We start from the raw sequence: 16061 nt of genomic DNA, 5'->3' as shown, positions 1-16061 counted from the left end.
AAAGCTTAGAAAATCCCACAGATAATGGGGAGTGGGCCGTAGGGCGGTTTTTACTTTGCTGATGTATCGTTTGTGGTTGGGTGTCTCCAAGGGTGCGGGGCGGATTTCTGGCCATTTCTTGGGCAGCGTATCATGCTGCGGCGGGCCTGGTGATGTGATGCTGATGAAGACACGTAGGCCCTTTTCGTGGACTTTCCCCATGGGAGGCCTTTTAATCAGCCAGATGACAGGGGGACATGTTGGGGGTTTTGAGGGAGCCCAATAAATAACATTTCTCTTCCTAGGTTCTAAACAAATTGACAAAAAGAGACTACAGGGTCAGCAGACAGATGCCAGACATCACCTTAATCCCTCGTAAAGCTGATGTGAGACAGTGTGGCTTGGATCTGCAATTGAAGGGGGCTTCCTACTACTGAACCCCAGAGCGAGTTAGGCTTTTTCACGGGGGGACCCCACCCATTACCAGTCTCACTGGGCTGGACCAGACTTCGCCTACAGCAAGCGTGTTGCAGCTCTGGTCCAAGGAAAGCCTGGCTGTCCAAGCCTGTTTTCCTGGGGCCCAGCAGAATGAGGATGGGGAGGAGGCCAGGGGTAGCGCTCCAGTGGTCCCCCTCCACACTGGAGGTGACATCACCAGGAGCAACTCCCGAGCAAGAGTCTGTTCTCCCCAACCTTAGGCTGATAGTACAGACTGTCTTAAATATACTCTCAAGTGCTTCAAAACAACCATTTCCTTAAAAGCACTTGATACATTCTTTTTTTTTTTTTTTAAAGATTTTATTTATTTATTTATTTGACAGAGACAGAGACAGCGAGAGCAGGAACACAAGCAGGGGGAGTGGGAGAGGGAGAAGCAGGCTTCCCGCTGAGCCGGGAGCCCGATGTGGGACTCGATCCCAGGACCCCGGGATCATGACCTGAGCCGAAGGCAGTCGCTTAACCAACTGAGCCACCCAGGCGCCCCCACTTGATACATTCTTATCCATTGGGTCCTTCGAAGAGTTCTGTTAGGTAATGCTTCGATCACTGTGGCTGTACGGCCTGGAATAGAGTGGAGCCACTGTGGAAGCTTGTAAAATTGGGATTCTCCGCTGACTGCTTTAAACGTTGGCTCTCTCCTCAGTAAGGCACTGCAGCGGGGGCTCTGGGGCATTCACGCTTGGGAGAGATGGAGCTTCTCCTGCGGAAGACAGGGTGTAAAGTCTTCTGAGGCATAAACAAGGTAGAAATTAGTAAGTGCCGTATGACGGGAGGCATGAAGTGCTTTGGAAACTTGAGGGCAGGGAGACCCAGAGCTAAGGCTGCCTCGTTAGACCACACCAGGCTTCGCTCTACGTTGGTGGTAGTTAGCACCAATTCTCTTCGTCATACTGTGGTTGGGTCTTGTATGTTTGTATGCAGGAAGTTTGAGAGGAGAAATACTGAAAGGGCATTTGATCTCCCATTTATCACCTTTGTTTTTCAGGTAACTTCATGTTCTCTATCTAAATGTAGCAGGCGTTGGTTTGAGGGTCCACGGTGGTTGTGGCAGGAATTCTGAGCGGGTATCAGATGTCTCTGCTGCAATTCCGGCCCTTCAGAAATTTTCAGTCTCCGTAGAATTAAGCTTCGGATCCAAGAAACAAAACCCGAGACTCTATAAACATATAGTGGTGAACCCATCTGAAACATGGTTACTCGAGGGCGGGGTTCCTTTGGGAGCCACAGGTATACATTTCAGGATATGACTTTAATAATAAAAATAATTTTAACATTTGATGGCCATCCAAGTAACCTGCCCCTATGAAACACTCCTTTACGACTTCAGCCAGTGTCTATGATTTCCAAGTCTTCGTAGAACGTTTAAGAAACAGAAGAGGTTGAGTGCTGAGTGGTATCACTAAGGGAGGCTTCATGGGCAGTGACTTGGGTAATAATAATGACTGTTTTAATTGCTAATATGTATTGGGTGATACCAGGTGCCGGGTTTTATTCTGAGCATTTTACCTGAATCCTCTTGGTTCCTCACTACTGCACTCAGCTGAGCAGTAGGTGCTGAGGCACTGAATCATTTCAGTACCTTGCCGGAGGGCTCCAGCCCTAAGTGGTACAGTTGGGATTTGAACCCAGGCTGAATGTGTTCTTCACGCCTAGGCTCTGTAGGTGGACAGGAGGGCAAAGAGATGAGACATGGGTAGGTAGAACGGCCTTGCAGGGATTTTAGTGCCAAGGTTAGGCCTTTGACCGTGGTTTGGTGGCCAGTTGGAAGCCATTATCAATTCTTGAGTGGGAACGTGTCCTTATAGAAACAGACATATTTAGGGAGATGAGCCCAGCAGTGGTGTGTGTGTGTACAGGGTGATTTGGGGTCAGGCAGGATGGGGGGGTAGGGGCAAACCTGACTCCTCACATTGGCTCTTGTGAGTGTTTCTATGCCTGTCTCCTGAATGTACTTATTTAAAAATGGTTTGGCTGGCCTTTCTGCATAGGGAATGAGGTCTCTGTGGGGAAAAGCAATCCTTTTCCATTTTTAGGGCCTCATGGAGGGCAGGCCCACTGGTCACAAAGTCAGCTTGTTTGCAGCCTGTAGAATGGAGGCTGACCTCATCCTCAGGCAATGCTTGAGGGCGGGTGTTGAAAGGTCCCCTTGTGGGGACACCCACTGGGCTTCTGTGGCAGTCCTCGCCCCCGCTTTGTTGGGACTGTGGAAATGTTTGAGGATGCGCTGGGAAAAGGAGAGAGCGTGTATGCTTTGCTTGTAACTGCCCGGATGGGAGTGTGTCATGGCCTCCTACCCAGCATTCTCACCTTTGTCTGCAGAGGACGGGACTCTGTCCAGAGCCACACGGGCCTTTGGTGCGTGGGTTCAGAACACGAGGGCAGCCCTCCTTTTTAGTTGGTGTTTTTTTTTTTTTTTTTTTTTTTTTTTTCTTTTCTTTTCTTTTTTGGGCTTGGTTTCAAAATGTGGCCCAAGTTTAAATTTGAGCAGGAGGGAGCTGCAAGGAGCTGCCCAGCCAAAGTTCATCCTCCCTCCTTTCACTAGGGAAACTCTTCTTTCCCATGAGAACTTTGGCTCAGAGCAAACTCTACCAAGTGCTGGTGATGCAGGGCGTGATTTCTGAGTTCTCCTGGGGCAGGTTTCCCCTCCCAAAATGTAGGAGCCGTTTTACTGAAGGTCATTCATGTCATTAATCCTGTAATTCAAGCAGGTATAGTCTTTTTTTTTTTTTAAGATTTATTTATTGGGGCGCCTGGGCGGCTCAGTCATTAAGCGTCTGCCTTTGGCTCAGGTCATGATCCCAGGGTCCTGGGATCGAGCCCCGCATTCGGGCTCCTTGCTCGGCGGGAAGTCTGCTTCTCCCTCTCGCAGTCCCCCTGCTTGTGTTCCCTCTTTCGCTCTGTCTTTCTCTGTCAAATAAATAAATAAAATCTTTTAAAAAAATAAGATTGATATCTTTATTTGAGAGAGAGAGGAGAGGGAGAGAAAAAAATCCCCAGCAGACTCCCCGCTGAGCGCAGAGCCTAATGCTGGGCTCGATCTCATGACCCCAAGATCATGACCTGAGCCCGTCAAGAGTTGGAGGCGTAACCTACTGAGCCACCCAGGCTCCCCAAGCAGGTATAGTTTAGATGTGGTTTTGGAATGTTGGTGAGGTCCTGAGCTGAAGGCCGAGAAAGAATTCTTGAGACATCTTTGGTGCAAAAAGGTGATTTTATTAAAGCACGGGGACAGGACCCATGGGCAGAAAGAGCTGCTGCCCTGGGGTTGTGAGGGGTGGCTGATTATATACTTGGGAGTTGGGGGAGGTAAGGACAAAGGGAGGTCTCCAAAAGGACTTTCATATGCTAAAGAAGACTCTCGGGATGCTGGAGGCCTGGCTAGTGTCAAGTTAAGGTGTTGTTTTTCCTCCTAGTAAGGTGTTCAGACAGTTGGGAGTGTCCTGGAGGAACATTATACTCTGCCTGCCTCAAGTATTTGTCAGTGGGCTGCAAGTTATATGGAAATTTTATTTTATTTATATTCCCTTCTACCTTTGTTTCCCACATCACTGTGGGGGAGAGGGTGCTGTTAGGGCTCCAGGAAATTGAGTCTGTGGGTTTCTGAAAGTTAGGCTATTGGTTAGAATGCTTTTTCCTTGTAAATCACTAAGACATTTGTAAACTGATGGAGACTCCTGTCCTGCAGGACTGTGATCTCTGTCAGTCAGCTGTTTGTTTTTCCCTTCTCTTAGCTTTAGGGCAGCCTGGAGTGACTGAGGAATGTCACACCATCCCACCAGGGGGGAGGGGGCTGGTTTGTGGGGTGTCCGCTTGTGCTTTGTCCTCAGCTTGCCTTCTGCTCCCTCATCAGTCTTGAGATATTTGATGCTAGGGGATTAAAAATCCATTTCAGAATGTAGGATGAGAGACTTAAGCCTCCTGACCTGCACCACTAAGTCAAGATGTAACTTCTATACTTGGAAGCAAATGATGACACTTTGAGGTTTTGGTCCCCTTGGAATCTGCCTGGCTTTTTAAGAGGGAGGAGAAAGGGGAAGTTTCTCCTTGTTTCCTGTGGAGGAGGGGCCTCAAAAACCCAACCTGCCTTGGAGAGGGCAGGACAGGTGATTTATGTGGCCCTCGGGCCTTCCTCCCTGTGAACTCAGGTGCCAGGCCAGCGTAGGAAGAGCCTTAAATGGGCCTAACCTGAACCGTCTTAGATCCATTTTCTTCACTCGCGTCCCATGTTGTCCCCAGGCTGCACTCATTCATTGAGATGGGTGGTAGGTTAGTGCCTGAACTGGCTCAGTCTTTGCATTTTATTTTCTTTGGAACCCAAACACGTGTTCCACGTTGTAGAGTACTGGGTTTTGTGTTGTTATATGTTTGCTTTAAACTTAAAGTTTTTTCAAAGATTTTATTTATTTATTTGACAGAGAGGGCGCACAAGCAGGGGGAGTGACAGGCGGAGGAAGAAGCAGGCTCCCCACTGAGCAGGGAACCCTGGGCTCAGTCCCAGGACCCTGGGATCATGACCTGAGCCGAAGGCAGATGCGTAACCGACTGCGCCACCGACGTGCCCCAAGCTTAAATTTTGAACAACTATTCCTTGTATTGAGAGGAGAGGCTATTAAGATCTTTGTTTTTGATAGCAACCTTTTTTTGTTCTTTCATTTTTTATTTGTTAATTAATTAAAGTAAACTCTGTGCCCAACATGGGGCTCAAACTCATGACCCTGAGATCAAGAGCACATCCTCTTCCTACTGAGTCAGCCAGGTGTGCCAGTTCATTTGCTTTAGAAGACATTCCGCTTTGTTTATAATCTTATTTGGTCTCTTTTGGAAACATGTTTTACCTTATACAGTCTTTTCTCGTGGGTTTAGGTCCGTTTTCCTTTAAGTGAGAATGCAAAAACCTTAGTTTTTGCTTTGGTGGTTCTTGCCCTGGATGAAAAGAGCTTTGTGGTTAATTTCAGCACAGGGTGATATAACGCTGCAGGGCAGAGTGGATTTTTAAGGACCCGTGGGCAAGGTCTATAGGATGTGGACTGGAGCAGGACTCCCGGCTGCAGTGTTTTTTTTTTTTTTTTAAGATTTTATCTATTCGTTTGAGATAGAGCTGCAAACTGGGGGGAGGGGGCAGAGGGAGAGGGAGAAGCAGATTCCCCACTGAGCAGGGAGCCCAACATGGGGCTGGATCCCAGGATCCTGGGATCATGACCTGAGCGGAACACAGACCCTTAACCGACTGAGCCACCCAGGCGCCCCCTCTTCAGTGTCCTAAAAGCAGTCCTTACATTCCATTCTCTCCTGGGACTTGCTGCAAGTCAGCCAGTCTGACGTTGGAATGCCTGCCTCCAGGCGTCAGCTGGTGCCACACCCAGAGATTGCAGGTGAGCCCAGGACTCATGCATTGGCCTACAGGCTCTTGTTTGGACAGTGGTTTTTATTATCATTAGTTTAAAATTTAAACTTGGCTCCTTTAGGAGGGGTGAGCATGCTGTGGCTCCTCAGAGGCCCCATCACAGTTTACTTACACTGTGTCTCACACATTACTTCTTGCCCCTGAAGAAAGGCATGTGGATTTGCCACTCCTGAAGTCGCTTAAGCTCTTTGAGTTCACAAACGTCTGACAAAGCTATCAATATGAAAATGGACACGAAGCTTCTCTTACCCCATCTACCCTGAGCTCTGGGGAAGTTGCTGAGTGGAATGTTCTAGAGTGGTCTGTGCAAATCTATGCCCATAGCCCGAGGCTGAGATCCAAGAAGCCCTTCTCTGCTGTAAGTAGTCTACCCTCTTGCTCACTGGAATCAGGCATTTTCATCCAAGTAACTATTTAGAAATTGAACTTGTCTTGATCACAATGGACCACTCAGTTTTAGGACTAATGTGGGGTGGAGGTAGGACACTGAATTGGATCTAAACCAGGCCTCTCCTTCCTCAAGTAACATTCATCACCCCCCACCCCACCCCCACTTTTATTTATTTATTTAAAGATTTATTTATTTTGAGGGGGCTGGGGAGGGGCAGAGGGAGAGGGAGGAAGAAAGTTTTGAGCAGACTCCCTGCTGAGCTCCCGACAGGGAAGTGGGTGGGGGAGGCACTCAGTCTCAGGACCCTGAGATCATGACCGGAGCTGAAATCACGAGTCAAACGGCTCAACAGACTGAGCCATCCCGGCGCCCTACCCACCCCCACTTTAAAAATCTTCAGTACATACTGTAATCAATCACAATTTCTACGTTTATTGTGAAGTCCAAAATTTGCTAGGGAGCGGGAAAGGAGATGGATGTTAAGGCTGCTAACTGTGGATTTAAACCCTTTGAACAAAGGTAACAAGATAGGCTTAAAGAATTTTTCTCTATTTATTAAAAAAACCCCATCTCTCCCAACACATTCCCTAGAGGTGTGATATGTACATTTTTTTAATGTGTATTTCTCAGTCATTTTCACTGTTCGTTATTGTCTTTCTCAGGAGGAGAAAGGAGAAGGAGATATGGTAGAGGGAAATTCATGTATATTGCCAGCATTAGTATAAGATTATGTGGAAGTAGATGAAAGTGAAATAGTTAAAGAATTATTTGTAGCCAGCCACCCAAACCTTGTAGTATCCCCATCACCCAGAACAAAGTGGTCATCCCCGGCTTGCCTGAGCCTGAAACATTGCCCTCTGACCCTTCTCATTCCTTTCCCTTCTCCTTTGCCTGGGGCAGCTCATTCATTTCTAGCTTTGGTTATTTCAGTACGTATATCTGCTAATCAGGGCATGCTTTTCCTTTCTTTTCTTTTCTTTTTTAAATATTTTATTTATTTGAGAGAGAGAGAGCTCTAGAGAGAGAAAGCCAGAGAGCAGGAGTGGCAGGCAGAGGGAGAAGCAGACTCCCCCCTGAGCAGGGAGCCCGATGCGGGGCTTGATCCCTGGGCCCTGGGATCATAACCTGAGCCAAAGGCAGATGCCCAACTGACTGAGCCACCCAGGTGCCCCAGGGCATGCTTTCCTCGGGACAGTGCTTGGTACCCTGTCAAATGCCTTCCCTCTCTTTTTTTCTAGATCCAGTGCTTGACCACACACTTTTCCCCAGACAGGTCATAAAAGTATTGATTGGGTTTCCACTGTGCATTCCAGTCAGTTTTGATTTACCCCCACCAGGCTCCTTGATGTCACATTCCAGTTTTGTTATTTCCTGAACAATTAGTCAGTTCATTGACATTTAACAACACTTTGGTAGTTCCTAGTATTGACAGAGGTTTGATCCAGTATGTTTGAGGGTCTGAAATTTGGTAGATGAGCTACCTTACTTTTTAGTTTTAACCTGCAGTATTAAGAAGAATGTGAAGGCATTCGAGTCAGTATTGTTTGTGGGAAAAACTTTCTCTGTGCTAGTCTCAGGGGATTAAAAAAAAAAGTAAAAATTTCTAGTTAAAGTATCTAGTTAAACAGATAAGAAATGGAAAACAGATACTGTGTTATGATGTGTTCTGCCCTGTGAAGAGACAGCAAATATCATACGGTGTTAAGGGTTATGCAGAGAAAATAATTACCTCTTTTAGAGTATGATTTAAGTAGAAGGTTAGAAGGATTTTTGGGGTTTTTTTCCCAAGATTATTATTTTTTAAACATTTATTTGAGAGAGAGAGCGCAAGAGAGAGAAAGTGTTGGGGGGGAGGGGGGAGCAGAGGGAGAGGGACAAGCAGACTCCGTGCTGAGCGCAGAGCCTAACATGGGTCTGGATCCCATGATATCATCACCTGAGCCAAAAATCCAGAGTCGGCCACTTAACCGACTAAGCCACCCAGGCATCCCCAAAAATGTTATTTTTATGTATCTCTGCACCCAGTGTGGGGCTTGAACCCACCACCCTATGATCAAGATGAGGCTGGCCCAAGTCCGCTAGATGCCCCAAAGGTTAGAAATTTTAAAAGTGGGAGAATCTTAAGTCAGAATTCTAACGAGACCCCTCATTTGACATGTGAGAGGGTGGGGCCCTGGACTGTGGCTCGTCCAAGGCTGTGACCCCAGGTGGAGCTGAGACTAGAGCCCCAGGAGGGCTGGCCTCCTGGCTGCCTGGCCAGTCCTGTCCCTAACTGCACCCCCTGGGTTTGGTTGTCCCTCGGGTATTTGCAGAAGTGTAACAGGGAAGGCCTTAGCAAACTGAGCCTTCCTCCCGAACGCTCATCTTTCTTCTGGAGCCAGCGGTGAGGAAGTATTCCTTCTGGAACTAGCACTGCCTCGGGCCTGTGGCAGCTTTCTTAGCTTATCTTCCCCACCTGCTGCTTTCCTGTGGTGAGGACCAGAAGCTGGGCTCCAGGGATGATGGTTGGTCTGACGTGGAAAATAGGAGCAACCACAAATCTAGTCTTTATATTTGGCGGCTTTGCATCTAAAACACAAACTGCCTTCGGGTTGTGTTTGGTGTCATTATATTTTAAAAGTAAACAAATATCAGCAGTGAAAAATATTCCACTTTCTGTCCCAGCCTAGGATGACAGGCATTCATGCTGAAGCTGGAAAGTCTGGCTCTTGTTTTGATTTTGATGTTTACCAGCTGAATGTTAAGAAAACTGTGTACGTAAGACCTAGTATCAGGTGTCATTCTGGAGCATTAAAGCTCTATAGAGTAGTAGAACTCCCCATTCTTAGCTGGCATTTTATTATGTTTTTGTGTTAGAACCAGTGTCAAATTAGCAAAAAAAAAAAAGAAAGAAAGAAAGAAAGAAAGAAAAAGAAAGAAAGAAAGAAAAAAAAAATTGCTGACCTGATCAGTTCTTTGATTCTGGAGTTTTTGGTTTTTTTTTTTTTTTTTTATTTAATCCAGCTGGGGTAGAAGAAGTTCTCTTTCTTTTTTATTTTTTTTATTTTTTTATTATTTTTATTTTTTTTAAAGATTTTATTTATTTATTTGAGACAGAGAATGAGAGACAGAGAGCATGAGAGGGAGGAGGGTCAGAGGGAGAAGCAGACTCCCTGCCGAGCAGGGAGCCCGATGCGGGACTCGATCCCGGGACTCCAGGATCATGACCTGAGCCGAAGGCAGTCGCTTAACCAACTGAGCCACCCAGGCGCCCTCTTTTTTTTTTTTTTTTTTTAAGATTTTGTTTATTTATTTGACAGAGAGAGACACAGTGAGAGAGGGAACACAAGCAGGGGGAGTGGGAGAGGGAGAAGCAGGCTTCCCGCAGAGCAGGGAGTCCGATGCGGGGCTCGATCCCAGGACCCTAGGATCATGACCTGAGCCGAAGGCAGACGCTTAGCCGACTGAGCCACCCAGGCGTCCAGAAGTTCTCTTTCCGAACAGCAGCTGAGTTCATTGTACTGTTGTACGTTGTATGTGTTGAGTGCATCAATGAGTATGTTTCTGAAGTCAAAGGTGGGTTTGGGCCCTCAAACCTCAAGTCCTTGATAGGACACCATGGGAATATTTTCACTGTGGCCTAATGAGAATTTTTCTGCGGGGGGCTGGCAGTGAGGTTCTGCCTCTTAATACTCTGGGTCCCCTCCGCTCCAAGTGGGAGTGACTTTGGGGGCACATGTTTCCAAACAACCTTAGCTTTGGTCTAAATTCCATCCAGACCTAACACCATGTGGGAGAAAACAAAGAGTCCCTGCAACCCTCCCATCCCTCACTCCTCCCCTTGCTTGGGCCTCACCCTCCTGCTCACAAGTGAGTTCTGGGAAAATGATGGTGGGAAATAGTTCTGTACTACAAGCAGCGATTTGAACTAATGGATACCCTGCTGAGAGTCTTTTCTTGAATCTGAACCAAGGGTAGAGAAGTTTGATCCTTGTCCAGGAATAATGAGCTTGCCAGGAGCCAGGGAACAAGAAACAACAATCATTGTCTTTGGACTGGAGGATCCATTACCTAGAAACTTTTGGGGGGCATCAGGTGTTAAGGAGGATCTCTGTTTCAGGATGGATCTGGCTGTGGGAAGGGGAGAATGAACCCCCTTTTCTGTCATCTTCAAAAGCATCTCCATGACTGTCTGTTGACGGGACCTAGGAGCCCTCCTCTGCGGATAAATAGAACAGACAAGAGCTTACAGTTGGAAATGAACAGTTCTATCATTATAAAAACAGGCCCAAGGGAGCAGACAAATGGCACGACGCAGTCAGTAGCCTCAAAACGCTGGGAGCAGGAAACATAAATATTGTGAATAGTTGAGTCTTGATGCTCTTCAGAATCTAAAAGGGTGATCATGTTACTTGGTTAAACTGTAATCCAGTTTGTGCTTGAAGAAGTCTTTTAAGTCAAATAATTCCTTCCTTCCTCCTGTCTTTCGTTCTTTCCTATGTCAGTGCCCTGGGGGAGGTGCAGGGGATATAAGTAGTAACACAGTAGTTGTCCTTAGAGAACCAGACCCCAGGTAGGGGAAGAAGAGAATGGTTTGGTAATTGTATGCAGAAGGAGGCCCTTGATGTCGGGCTGCACATATGCACGTGGGCGTGTTTGAAAAGCTACAAGTGTGTGAACTCCATTAGTGACTTGGACACAGTGCTGTCAGCTTAGCCATCATTTCTGTTGACTTTTGGGGTCACATTAGCACTCAGGAATGTTTTCTCTGTGTCCTTGTCTGGAGACAGGGGAGCTGAGGGGAGGGAGGAGGTTTGTGAGGGAATGGAGTGTGTAGCCCTCTAAAGCAGCCTTGAGCTTAATCACTAGGGGGTCAGGCATTTTAGGGGTGGGGTTTTTAAATTTCAGTGATGACTGTTTCTGCAGTCTTAAAATAAGTCTAAAATTATCTTTTGAAATGCTGGCTTTCATCAGAGTGGGTTTTATTTTTGGTTGTACAGGGTGTGTTTGCATAACAGATGTGAGGACTTTTTTCTGTTAGAGCTTTTGAGGGTGGAGTCACATTGCCCCTTCCTGGGTTGCTGTTCACCCCCTCACGTGCCCCCCCCCCCCACCGAGTTTGTGGAAAGAAGTGGGGGAACCCCTTTCAACTCCTCCGACTAGTCGGAGGTCTCCTCTCTCCCTTCCCTGGCTTTGAATATTCATCCGCTGTCCTCTTTTGTGTGGGGGAGGTGGGTGCTCTCCGGGGGCTGACACCCGTTCTATGCAGGGTCCTGTGTGGACAGCACAAATTAAAAATGTTACAACCGAGTGTTAAAAAAAAAAAAACAAAGGGGGCTCCGCAAGGGGAGCACTGGGACTCCCAGGCATGTCCTCCCCCTTGTCCTCCACCACCCTGCAGATAAATTAAAATACTTAATTTGCGGCTCTAAAAATGGCATACGGGAGATGTACAATTAGATTCATTTAAAGCACAAGTTCCATTTTGGGGCAGCAGCGCTCTAGAGGGGAGGAAGAGTCTCCATGGAGGTGAGAAGGCAGGGCAGGGTCCTGGGACACTCAGAAGACAGTCCAAATGGACCGCTCTGCTCCTCCGTGGCTTTTGATCTGTAGAGTAAGTTATCCCCACTTGTCATTTGCCTTTGAGATGTTTTTTTATACTCGCCAGTGGTACACTACTCCCCAGCTGTTGTTCCTGCTAATGTAGGCTGGTGAATTTTTCCTGTAGAACATTCTCTGGTCTGGGGGCTGTGTTGTCTCTAGCAACTACTCAGACTCTGCCATTGTAGGGCAAAAGCAACCAAAACAATGTGCCAACAAATGAGTGTGGCCGGGTTCCAATAAAACTTTATTTTCATAAACAGAAGCAGCGAGATATGATCCACAGGCTGAGTTTTTGATTCATGTGTTCGATCATCAGTGGCCCTATGCATGTCATATGTAGTCAATCCCTCCTCCCTGGGGGGAGAACTTCAGTGGCTTAAAAGTTATGTTGAAGGCACCAGAGTCTTTGCTTAAGTTGTAGATAATTGGGATGTGTCAATCACACGCTAGGTCGATGAGACAAGAATATTGCAGCAGTAAATTTGGTGTGACACGTTTAACACTGTATCTATCTTAGTCTGCATGGCCTTTTGAAATAAACGGTAAATTATTCACAGATAAAAATAATTTGTATTCTTCTTATGTAGCCAAATGAAGCATTTTGGTGATCAGGAAAAAGTGGGGAGGGAGAAAATGAGTGTGTCCCCTGCTGCTGAGGACTCCCCATTCCACGTCCAATAAATGGTAAAACGGGAAAGATGCTGGGCCAGAAACATAAATGTCTGCCGTGTCCTGGTCCTCAGGACGAGGATTAGGGACTAGGGCCTCAGAAACTTGAAGTTAGAGGTGTGGTAGAGTCCATTCTTTTGGGGGATATTAGATTCTCATGTCCCACCTAAGGCAAAAATCATGAATAGCCAAAATTAACCGTGAAAATGCTTGAAATATCCATAAAGTAGAACATACATGGTTCTGTGTGTAGAGCCTTTCGCTAGAAAGTTAGCTTCTTGTCAGCATGGATTTTTTAAACCCATTTTCTTCACTCCTTGTATCCCCTTATTCCAGAACAATACTTGGACATAGATGTGAATGAGTGAGCACATGACTAACCCTGTACTATAAGTATATCTTAATTGTATGACGTAATGTATAGTATGGAAAAAAGATTTCACATGCAAACTCTAGTTTTACTGGGTCTAAAAAATTATTTATAGAAGACAGTCAAGCACACAGTTGAATTTGTCATAATACATCGTCACTGTATTCCAAGTCCACGTAGTCACAAAGACAGCTGATTTGGGGAACACTTAGGCTCTAAACATGTCTTCCATCTGGTAAGTGATCCGAATAGAAAGTTTTGCCTGTTGAGATGTTTTGTCCTCTTGTTAGAGAAAGCCCAGCATCTCTGCGTTCACGAGTGATTCGCACAAGTGACTGGCCTTGTTTCTCTCAGGACAGGTACAAACTCCTTCAGACCCTGTGTTCTATGGGAGGGGCAGGGCAGACAGTAACCTTATTTGGCAGTAACACAAAGTGCAGTCCTCTGTAGTGAGTTTTAAGTTGTCTCTGAGGTTAGGTGTAGATTTTTTTCTTAGACTCAGAGGGCCCCATCCCCACCCTACCCCCTTTGCAGTGTTTTTGGGCAGAGACACCCCCCCCCAAGAAAGAGGATTGAAATGCTGACCCTGAGGGGGGCAGTGGAGGATTTCCTGGCTCTGAAAGCTGTGTCCGTAGCCCTTCTAACACTTTTCCTTCCTTTCTTCTACTCTCCCTGTTACTCCAATGCTCGAGTTCTCAAAAACCCTCCCTGGGGAGAGCTTGGCAGTATCTGCTAAAATTTCAAACATACTAACTTTATGACCCCCAGATTACCTTCTTGGTGTCTGTCCTCCTTGATGTTTTACACGTGTACAGAGAGAGATGCACGATAGGGAAAATATCCAGTATGTGTTGTTTGTGAATTATTGATGAAATAATTACGAAAAATCAGAAACAGCCTAAACGTCTGCCATTTGGGTAACAGAAATGAAATTATGGTTGGTACGGACAGTCAACAATCTGCAAGACACTGTGAGTGGAGAGCAGCCCAGCAAAGTGTCCAGGAGGGTTCATGCAAAGCTGTGACAGCGCTTATTACCTCTGGGAAGCAATCAAGTTGGAGGAACAGTGGTCAAGAGGATTGTATTTCCCCTGTATTTTATTTTATTTTATTATGTATTTATTTATTTGTCTATCTATTTATTTATTTTGAAAAAGAGAGAGAGAAGTTGCGCATCCTGGAGCGCGAGGCGGAGGGGAGGGGGGCAGAGCGAGGAAGAGAATCTTGAACAGCCTCGTGCCCAGCGTGGAGCCGAAGTAGGTCTCCATCTCACAATCCTGAGACCATGACCTGAGCCGAAATCAAGAATCAGCCACTTAACCGACTGAGCCACCCAGGAGCCCCTTATATTTTCTCTATCTTTATGGTAATTTACATTTTCCTTGGCAACAGGCATATAATTATGTATTGCTGAGTAATCACATATTAATAAAATTTAGGAACGATCCTTGGACCCCTGCGTTTGCCATTGGGTTTCTTGAAAACAAGGGTAAAAGATCCAGTGGGTTCACTTCCTGACCCATACACAGAGCCTGGCTATCTCCTCAGCCATCTGCATTCTGGCTTCTGTTCCCCCTGGCTCTAGAGAATATTCTCATTCAGTGGCCCAAATGACTGTCGGCTGCCAAGCCCAATGTTACTTCTCAGTCCTCATCACACTGGTGGTATTTGACCCTGCTGACCACTCTCTGCTTCTTGAAAGCCTCTCCTTCCAATTCTCCTCTTCAGTTCTGTACCTTTTCAGTTTCTTCCTTGAGTTTTTTCCTTCTTCCCAGCCCCTGAATATTTGTATTCCCCAGGGTTCTGGGCTGTGTCCACCTTGGTCCCCTTCCCCTCCTTCACTGCCTTCCTCTCCAGGGGAGTTTACTTACTGCCTTTGAATGCCTCCTCTGCCATTTCTTTCTTTCTTTTTTTTTTTTAGATTTTATTTATTTATTTGAGAGAGAGAGAATGAGAGACAGAGAGCATGAGAGGGAGGAGGGTCAGAGGGAGAAGCAGACTCCCTGCTGAGCAGGGAGCCTGACGTGGGACTCGATCCCGGGACTCCGGGATCATGACCTGAGCCGAAGGCAGATGCTTAACCGACTGAGCCACCCAGTCGTGCCTGCAATTTTTTTAAAGTGAAGTATTGCCCCACTACTTTGAAACTGCTCTTCTGTGATCCTGTTCCCCACTGGTCCACCTTTGGATCAGCTGTCAAGCTAGAAACCAGGATTCCTATACCTGAGTTCCTCTGCCTTTAGTTGTAGGGCTTACCCCAAATCAGCAAACAGGACCTACCCATTCCTGGGCCCCAATTCCCCAAATGCTTTGCCTCATTGAGGAGTTATATAAGTTTTCACTGGGATTGACTTACTTCTCATTCAAGACCGGTTCCTGGTTCCGTTTACTAAAGTTTGTATTTTCCACCTTTGATGTTAACTAATTCTCTTATGGAGGTTGACTTTAGTTAGTCTTTGTTCCCCTTTTGTGGAAGATCCCTTCATTCCATCATAATTAGTCAGTCCTCTGGGAATTGTCTTGTTTGGATTGAAAGCTTTTTGTTTACAGTTTGATCAGAGTTGGTTTTTGTCTAATCAAATTTGTGGCTGCTGGATCCTGATGAAATGCTTGTGGTGAAGGAGCCATGAGCACTAATGCTCGTCTCTGTCTCATGCTTCTGAGATTCTGCAGAGTTACCGTTGGGAGCATTGAGTTCCGGATTTCAGAGGTGACAGAGTCAGATAAAACTAGACTGTTTAAGTTTAGTTCCTGTTGTGGCTTTTAATAATGACAAATGTAGACTTGCCTCTTAATATTTAGAAACCCGCACAAAAGAGAAGCAGGTATTGGTTGTTGGTACTGATTTTAAATAGACGCCCCCCACAATCCCAAAAAGGGCCTCAAAGATAATCACCTGTCAAGGAATGAGCCTAGAGGTGGTCCCCTGGGAGCACGGAAGCTGACCTCAGCATCCCCCATTTCACAGCTCCTGTCCGTCGGTGGGTAGCAGACAGACATGGCTGGCATGGACCTGGAGTTATTCCACAGAGAAAAACAAATCGTCTTAGAAAGTTTGAAGATAAGTGGAATTCCAGAAAGAGGAGAGGCAGACAGAAAGAGGCTCTGGTTCTGAAATTCTTGTTCAAGTAAGGGATATTAAATAGAACTTGCAGATCCAGTTC

At 46.3% G+C, this 16061-nt stretch overlaps 1 protein-coding gene across 3 annotated transcripts in view; it reads left to right on the top strand.

The window, feature by feature from the left end:
- SERINC5 (serine incorporator 5) overlaps positions 1-16061 on the top strand; it is a 100809-nt gene that overhangs the window by 49282 nt on the left and 35466 nt on the right. The window lies entirely within an intron of this gene.

This window comes from Mirounga angustirostris, unplaced genomic scaffold (assembly GCF_029215605.1).
Source record: "Mirounga angustirostris isolate CCGP_5_RB_7025 unplaced genomic scaffold, mMirAng1.0.hap1 SCAF_7, whole genome shotgun sequence".
Taxonomy (NCBI): Eukaryota; Metazoa; Chordata; class Mammalia; order Carnivora; family Phocidae; genus Mirounga; species Mirounga angustirostris.
Note: the sequence above shows the minus strand (reverse complement) of the source record. Positions and strands in the feature narration are given on the sequence as shown.